General features: G+C 47.0%; 1 protein-coding gene across 1 annotated transcript in view; it reads right to left on the bottom strand.

The window, feature by feature from the left end:
* The window catches only part of LOC118395562 (lipopolysaccharide-responsive and beige-like anchor protein), a 405,339-nt gene that overhangs the window by 223,652 nt on the left and 172,860 nt on the right, over window positions 1–8,827 (bottom strand).

Below are 8,827 nucleotides of genomic sequence, written 5' to 3'. Positions count from 1 at the left end.
ACTTCTACTCCTTCTCCCTCCTCCTGTAACTTCTACTTCCTTCTCCCTCCTCCTGTAACTTCTCTTCCTTCTCCCTCCTCCTGTAACGTCTCTTCCTTCTCCCTCCTCCTGTAACTTCTCTTCCTTCTCCCTCCTCCTGTAACGTCTCTTCCTTCTCCCTCCTCCTGTAACTTCTCTTCCTTCTCCCTCCTCCTGTAACGTCTCTTCCTTCTCCCTCCTCCTGTAACTTCTCTTCCTTCTCCCTCCTCCTGTAACTTCTCTTCCTTCTCCCTCCTCCTGAAACTTCTACTCCTTCTCCCTCCTCCTGAAACTTCTACTCCTTCTCCCTCCTCCTGAAACTTCTACTCCTTCTCCCTCCTCCTGAAACTTCTACTCCTTCTCCCTCCTCCTGAAACTTCTACTCCTTCTCCCTCCTCCTGAAACTTCTATTCTTTCTCCCTCCTCCTGAAACTTCTACTCCTTCTCCCTCCTCCTGAAACTTCTACTCCTTCTCCCTCCTCCTGAAACTTCTACTCCTTCTCCCTCCTCCTGAAACTTCTACTCCTTCTCCCTCCTCCTGAAACTTCTCTTCCTTCTCCCTCCTCCTGTAACGTCTCTTCCTTCTCCCTCCTCCTGTAACGTCTCTTCCTTCTCCCTCCTCCTGTAACGTCTCTTCCTTCTCCCTCCTCCTGTAACTTCTCTTCCTTCTCCCTCCTCCTGTAACGTCTCTTCCTTCTCCCTCCTCCTGTAACGTCTCTTCCTTCTCCCTCCTCCTGTAACGTCTCTTCCTTCTCCCTCCTCCTGTAACGTCTCTTCCTTCTCCCTCCTCCTGTAACTTCTCTTCCTTCTCCCTCCTCCTGTAACTTCTCTTCCTTCTCCCTCCTCCTGTAACTTCTCTTCCTTCTCCCTCCTCCTGTAACTTCTCTTCCTTCTCCCTCCTCCTGTAACTTCTCTTCCTTCTCCCTCCTCCTGTAACTTCTCTTCCTTCTCCCTCCTCCTGTAACTTCTCTTCCTTCTCCCTCCTCCTGTAACGTCTCTTCCTTCTCCCTCCTCCTGTAACGTCTCTTCCTTCTCCCTCCTCCTGTAACGTCTCTTCCTTCTCCCTCCTCCTGTAACTTCTCTTCTTTCTCCCTCCTCCTGTGACTTCTCTTCTTTCTCCCTCCTCCTGTAACTTCTCTTCCTTCTCCCTCCTCCTTTAACTTCTCTTCCTTCTCCCTCCTCCTGTAACTTCTCTTCCTTCTCCCTCCTCCTGTAACTTCTCTTCCTTCTCCCTCCTCCTGTAACTTCTCTTCTTTCTCCCTCCTCCTGTAACTTCTCTTCTTTCTCCCTCCTCCTGTAACGTCTCTTCTTTCTCCCTCCTCCTGTAACGTCTCTTCTTTCTCCCTCCTCCTGTAACTTCTCTTCTTTCTCCCTCCTCCTGTAACGTCTCTTCTTTCTCCCTCCTCCTGTAACGTCTCTTCTTTCTCCCTCCTCCTGTAACGTCTCTTCTTTCTCCCTCCTCCTGTAACGTCTCTTCTTTCTCCCTCCTCCTGTAACGTCTCTTCTTTCTCCCTCCTCCTGTAACGTCTCTTCTTTCTCCCTCCTCCTGTAACGTCTCTTCTTTCTCCCTCCTCCTGTAACGTCTCTTCCTTCTCCCTCCTCCTGTAACTTCTCTTCCTTCTCCCTCCTCCTGTAACTTCTCTTCCTTCTCCCTCCTCCTGTAACTTCTCTTCCTTCTCCCTCCTCCTGTAACTTCTCTTCCTTCTCCCTCCTCCTGTAACTTCTCCCTCCTCCTGTAACTTCTCCCTCCTCCTGTAACTGCTCCCTCCTCCTGTAACTTCTCTTCCTTCTCCAACCTCCTGTAACGTCTCTTCCTTCTCCTTCCTCCTGTAACGTCTCTTCCTTCTCCCTCCTCCTGTAACGTCTCTTCCTTCTCCCTCCTCCTGTAACTTCTCCCTCCTCCTGTAACTTCTCCCTCCTCCTGTAACTTCTCCCTCCTCCTGTAACTTCTCCCTCCTCCTGTAACTTCTCCCTCCTTCTGTAACTTCTCCCTCCTTCTTCCCCTCCTCCTGTAACTTCTCCCTCCTCCTGTAACTTCTCTTCCTTCTCCCTCCTCCCCAGCATCCAGAATGAATTTCCATGGTACATTAGTCAGCTTATTAGGATGTAATGAAGGAGGGCGTTGAGGAAAGGGGAGTGTGTCCTCCGAGACATCGCTCTACCGTTCTCCATCATCTAGCCCTCATCTCTCTCTCTCTCTCTCTCTCTCTCTCTCTCTCTCTCTCTCTCTCTCTCTCTCTCTCTCTCTCTCTCTCTCTCTCTCTCTCTCTCTCTCTCTCTCTCTCTCTCTCTCTCTCTCTCTCTCTCTCTCTCTCTCTCTCTCTCTCTCTCTCTCTCCGTCCCTCTTTCTCTCTCTCTCTCTCTCCGTCCCTCTTTCTCTCTCTCTCTCTCCGTCCCTCTTTCCTCTCTCTCTCTCTCCGTCCCTCTCTCTCTCTCTCTCTCCGTCCCTCTCTCTCTCTCTCTCTCTCCTCATCCCCTGTCTCTCTCTCTCTCTCTCTCTCTCATCCCCTGTCTCTCTCTCTCTCTCTCTCTCTCTCTCTCTCTCTCTCTCTCTCTCTCTCTCTCTCTCTCTCTCTCTCTCTCTCTCTCTCTCTCTCTCTCTCTCTCTCTCTCTCTCTCTCTCTCTCCGTCTCCTCTTTCTCTCTCTCTCTCTCGTCCCTCTTTCTCTCTCTCTCTCTCCGTCCCTCTTTCTCTCTCTCTCTCCGTCCCCCTTTCTCTCTCTCTCTCTCCGTCTCTCTCTCTCTCTCTCTCTCTCCGTCCCTCTCTCTCTCTCTCTCCTCATCCCCTGTCCCTCTCTCTCTCTCTCTCTCTCCTCATCCCCTGTCTCTCTGTCTGTCTGTCTGTCTGTCTGTCTGTCTGTCTGTCTGTCTGTCTGTCTGTCTGTCTGTCTGTCTGTCTGTCTGTCCGGCCACTTTGCCGGGTGTCATATACATGAAAGATGTCTTGTCTCCTGACCCAAATAAACACCAACGTTGCCTAGATGCTCTGTTGGGCCACTCACTCGCTCCAGAAAAAAAAGTGGGGGGAAAAAAATGAGTGCTGCCAGTTGCTTCATCTGTGGCCACCTCAGAGCTGGTTATTCACGTTGTGTCTGTGGTCTTGGATCAGACTGCTGGCGTGTTGTACACCAGAGTCTCCAGAGGATGTGACTGTAATGTAAGGATGAACAGGTAGTGTTCTCTGTCTGTCTGTCCTGTCCCACAGTGCACGTAATGACGTGTGTGTGTGTGTTTGTATGTGTGTGTGTGTGTGTGTGTGTGTGTGTGTGTGTGTGTGTGTGTGTGTGTGTGTGTGTGTGTGTGTGTGTGTGTGTGTGTGTGTGCACCAATGACGGCCAAGGGCAGATCTCAGATCCGAAAATAAGAGTTACTTCCCTTTGTTGGAGGGAGACCTCCCTAGACGTTCCAGTAAAATGGAGAGAGAGGTGGAGGAATAAAGGAGTGAGAGAGAGAGAAAGAGAGAAGGAAATAGAAGAGGGAGAGAGAAAAGAGAGCGAGAGGAGAGAAAATGAGAAGAGAGAAAACCACCTAACACCTCATGTCTCCAGGGGCCAGGGCTGGTGTAAGCTGGATATTAAGACACAAATTGCATTCAGGCGGGTCACGGCGTGTCAGATGTTATTAGATGCCTGCCGTGAGGAAAACAACAATTCCCATCAGCCTGTTCTGTGAGAAAAATAATATTTTCATTTTCGGCCCCTTTATTGAATAGAAACTTTAGGGAATACGTCTTTATAGGAGCTTGTGAATTTTCCACCTCTCGACAAAGGTCGTAATCATGGCTGCGTGAACCCTTTGTTGCTCCCAGATTTCATTTTCACCACCGCTGATAGAAAAGGAGTGTGTGGGTCTTCTCTCCCTCCCTCACTTGTTTTCTGTAACGTTGCAGCACCCACATGTTTTAGTCTGCGTGCGTGCGTGCCCGTCCCTCTGTGTTGTGTCCTTGTGCGTGTGACTGTGTGTGAACAGCCTGTATCCACCCCCCACACACACAGCTGCATGGGGTCCCCGTCGCAGAGCTGCGCCACCTGACCTTCTCGGTAATTGACCAAAAATATTGATGCAATGGCACAGGTCTGATTGTGATTTATTAAAAGCTTGGGCCCGGCTCCCAGGCCCGATGCCAGCGGCTCCCTGCTCCCAGCCTGGCCCATCGGCAGCCATTAGGAAAACCATCAATACTGTAGCAGCACAATAACACAATGAAAGAAAGGCACGGTAATGGGGAGGGGAGAGTCTCTCTGGGCTGCGGAGGTGCATAGCAAATAGCTTGGCCTTGTTGTGTGAATATACAGAAAGAGAGAGAGATTACTATTTTGGAACTTTTGCGAGGATAATGTTTACTGTAAAAAATGTTTTGGTTTATTTCACTTTTGTTTATTATTTATTTCACTCGCATTGGCAATGTAAACATATGTTTCCCATGCCAATAAAGCCCTTTGAATTTAATTTAATTGAGAGAGAGAGAGAAGGAGTGAGAGATGGGGAAAGAGAAAGAGAGAGAGAAGAGTGTGTAATATAATATTGCCTCTCCATAACATCACTGGGCTCACTAAGATCAAAGCATAGAGGAGGAGAGAGAAAGATAGGAAGAGAAAGAAGAGGAGAGAGAAAGATAGGGAGAGAAAGAAGAGGAGAGAGAAAGATAGGGAGAGAAAGAAGAGGAGAGAGAAAGATAGGGAGAGAAAGAAGAGGAGAGATAAAGATAGGGAGAGAAAGAAGAGGAGAGAGAAAGATAGGGAGAGAAAGAAGAGGAGAGAGAAAGATAGGGAGAGAAAGAAGAGGAGAGAGAAAGATAGGGAGAGAAAGAAGAGGAGAGAGAAAGATAGGGAGAGAAAGAAGAGGAGAGAGAAAGATAGGGAGAGAAAGAAAGATACTCATGGGAGGCAATCTAAGAGACCAGTGAATATTTTTTTTAATGTGGGGAAAGGAGAGAGAGAGAGAAAGAGACCCCCTGAGTCCCCCAGAGCAACCACAAACTGAGCTCACACAGACAAGTCTCAGGAGAGTCAACTCAGACTAACAAGAGGGAACCAACCGACCAACAGCAGGCTGACTCTCCAACTATTATATACGGTACCCAACCTGCCAGCACACAAACAGCACAGGCCATCATTAGGGAATACCCCCATTGACTTCTAACTGGCCTGTTTTGTTGAAACCAACATTGAGCTTTCTAAGCTTTTCTATAGTTTTAATGGCTGGAGGTTTTGTTTAAATCTCTTTCATCTCTGTCCAAAGTCAATGTATCATGCATCCCATACTTCGGCGTTCGTACCGGTGCGGACCTAACTCAATCACTAACTCCCAGGAGGGAGGCTGGGAGATGATGAGAAAAGTGTCATTACAGTGGTCTTAATGGATGTGTTGTACTCTAAGGAAAGCTACGGCTCATTTAAAAGTCAGGTGTATCCTCTATTTTTACCATTACCAATACCAATCCTCAATGTTGTTATTATGTGAATTTTGGGCAGGAAGTTAGGACACTGGGGGGAAAAAAACAGCAAAATCGGACCATTTCCCCAATACATTGCTTCATTTGAATTGGTATGTTTGTATGGAGATTGGAACAGATTCGCAGTACTTTAGACTGAACATGTGATGGTGCTGAGTGGAACCTGATGAAGGTGTAACTAGACGCAGTACTTTAGACTGAACATGTGATGGTGCTGAGTGGAACCTGATGAAGGTGTAACTAGACGCAGTACTTTAGACTGAACATGTGATGGTGCTGAGTGGAACCTGATGAAGGTGTAACTAGACGCAGTACTTTAGACTGAACATGTGATGGTGCTGAGTGGAACCTGATGAAGGTGTAACTAGACGCAGTACTTTAGACTGAACATGTGATGGTGCTGAGTGGAACCTGATGAAGGTGTAACTAGACGCAGTACTTTAGACTGAACATGTGATGATGCTGAGTGGAACCTGATGAAGGTGTAACTAGACGCAGTACTTTAGACTGAACATGTGATGGTGCTGAGTGGAACCTGATGAAGGTGTAACTGGAACTGAACATGTGATGATGCTGAGTGGAACCTGATGAAGGTGTAACTAGACGCAGTACTTTAGACTGAACATGTGATGATGCTGAGTGGAACCTGATGAAGGTGTAACTAGACGCAGTACTTTAGACTGAACATGTGATGATGCTGAGTGGAACCTGATGAAGGTGTAACTAGACGCAGTACTTTAGACTGAACATGTGATGATGCTGAGTGGAACCTGATGAAGGTGTAACTAGACGCAGTGAACATGTGATTTAGTGGAACTGAACATGTGATGGTGCTGAGTGGAACCTGATGAAGGTGTAACTAGACGCAGTACTTTAGACTGAACATGTGATGATGCTGAGTGGAACCTGATGAAGGTGTAACTAGACGCAGTACTTTAGACTGAACATGTGATGGTGCTGAGTGGAACCTGATGAAGGTGTAACTAGACGCAGTACTTTAGACTGAACATGTGATGGTGCTGAGTGGAACCTGATGAAGGTGTAACTAGACGCAGTACTTTAGACTGAACATGTGATGGTGCTGAGTGGAACCTGATGAAGGTGTAACTAGACGCAGTACTTTAGACTGAACATGTGATGATGCTGAGTGGAACCTGATGAAGGTGTAACTAGACGCAGTACTTTAGACTGAACATGTGATGGTGCTGAGTGGAACCTGATGAAGGTGTAACTAGACTGAAGACCAAAAACGGATCATGTGATGGTGCTGAGTGGAACCTGATGAAGGTGTAACTAGACGCAGTACTTTAGACTGAACATGTGATGGTGCTGAGTGGAACCTGATGAAGGTGTAACTAGACGCAGTACTTTAGACTGAACATGTGATGGTGCTGAGTGGAACCTGATGAAGGTGTAACTAGACGCAGTACTTTAGACTGAACATGTGATGATGCTGAGTGGAACCTGATGAAGGTGTAACTAGACGCAGTACTTTAGACTGAACATGTGATGATGCTGAGTGGAACCTGATGAAGGTGTAACTAGACTGAAGACCAAAAACGGATCATGTGATGGTGCTGAGTGGAACCTGATGAAGGTGTAACTAGACGCAGTACTTTACACTGAACATGTGATGGTGCTGAGTGGAACCTGATGAAGGTGTAACTAGACGCAGTACTTTACACTGAACATGTGATGGTGCTGAGTGGAACCTGATGAAGGTGTAACTAGTCGCAGTACTTTAGACTGAACATGTGATGGTGCTGAGTGGAACCTGATGAAGGTGTAACTAGACGCAGTACTTTAGACTGAACATGTGATGGTGCTGAGTGGAACCTGATGAAGGTGTAACTAGACGCAGTACTTTAGACTGAACATGTGATGGTGCTGAGTGGAACCTGATGAAGGTGTAACTAGACGCAGTACTTTAGACTGAACATGTGATGGTGCTGAGTGGAACCTGATGAAGGTGTAACTAGACGCAGTACTTTACACTGAACATGTGATGGTGCTGAGTGGAACCTGATGAAGGTGTAACTAGACGCAGTACTTTACACTGAACATGTGATGATGCTGAGTGGAACCTGATGAAGGTGTAACTAGACGCAGTACTTTAGACTGAACATGTGATGATGCTGAGTGGAACCTGATGAAGGTGTAACTAGACGCAGTACTTTACACTGAACATGTGATGATGCTGAGTGGAACCTGATGAAGGTGTAACTAGACTCAGTACTTTAGACTGAACATGTGATGATGCTGAGTGGAACCTGATGAAGGTGTAACTAGACTCAGTACTTTAGACTGAACATGTGATGGTGCTGAGTGGAACCTGATGAAGGTGTAACTAGACGCAGTACTTTACACTGAACATGTGATGGTGCTGAGTGGAACCTGATGAAGGTGTAACTAGACGCAGTACTTTAGACTGAACATGTGATGGTGCTGAGTGGAACCTGATGAAGGTGTAACTAGACGCAGTACTTTAGACTGAACATGTGATGATGCTGAGTGGAACCTGATGAAGGTGTAACTAGACGCAGTACTTTAGACTGAACATGTGATGGTGCTGAGTGGAACCTGATGAAGGTGTAACTAGACGCAGTACTTTACACTGAACATGTGATGGTGCTGAGTGGAACCTGATGAAGGTGTAACTAGACGCAGTACTTTACACTGAACATGTGATGGTGCTGAGTGGAACCTGATGAAGGTATAACTAGACGCAGTACTTTAGACTGAACATGTGATGATGCTGAGTGGAACCTGATGAAGGTATAACTAGACGCAGTACTTTAGACTGAACATGTGATGGTGCTGAGTGGAACCTGATGAAGGTGTAACTAGACGCAGTACTTTAGACTGAACATGTGATGGTGCTGAGTGGAACCTGATGAAGGTGTAACTAGACGCAGTACTTTAGACTGAACATGTGATGGTGCTGAGTGGAACCTGATGAAGGTGTAACTAGACGCAGTACTTTAGACTGAACATGTGATGATGCTGAGTGGAACCTGATGAAGGTGTAACTAGACGCAGTACTTTAGACTGAACATGTGATGGTGCTGAGTGGAACCTGATGAAGGTGTAACTAGACGCAGTACTTTAGACTGAACATGTGATGGTGCTGAGTGGAACCTGATGAAGGTGTAACTAGACGCAGTACTTTAGACTGAACATGTGATGGTGCTGAGTGGAACCTGATGAAGGTGTAACTAGACGCAGTACTTTAGACTGAACATGTGATGGTGCTGAGTGGAACCTGATGAAGGTGTAACTAGACGCAGTACTTTAGACTGAACATGTGATGGTGCTGAGTGGAACCTGATGAAGGTGTAACTAGACGCAGTACTTT

This window comes from Oncorhynchus keta, chromosome 16 (assembly GCF_023373465.1).
Source record: "Oncorhynchus keta strain PuntledgeMale-10-30-2019 chromosome 16, Oket_V2, whole genome shotgun sequence".
Lineage (NCBI taxonomy): Eukaryota > Metazoa > Chordata > Actinopteri > Salmoniformes > Salmonidae > Oncorhynchus > Oncorhynchus keta.
This window is presented reverse-complemented; position numbering and strand designations above follow the sequence as displayed.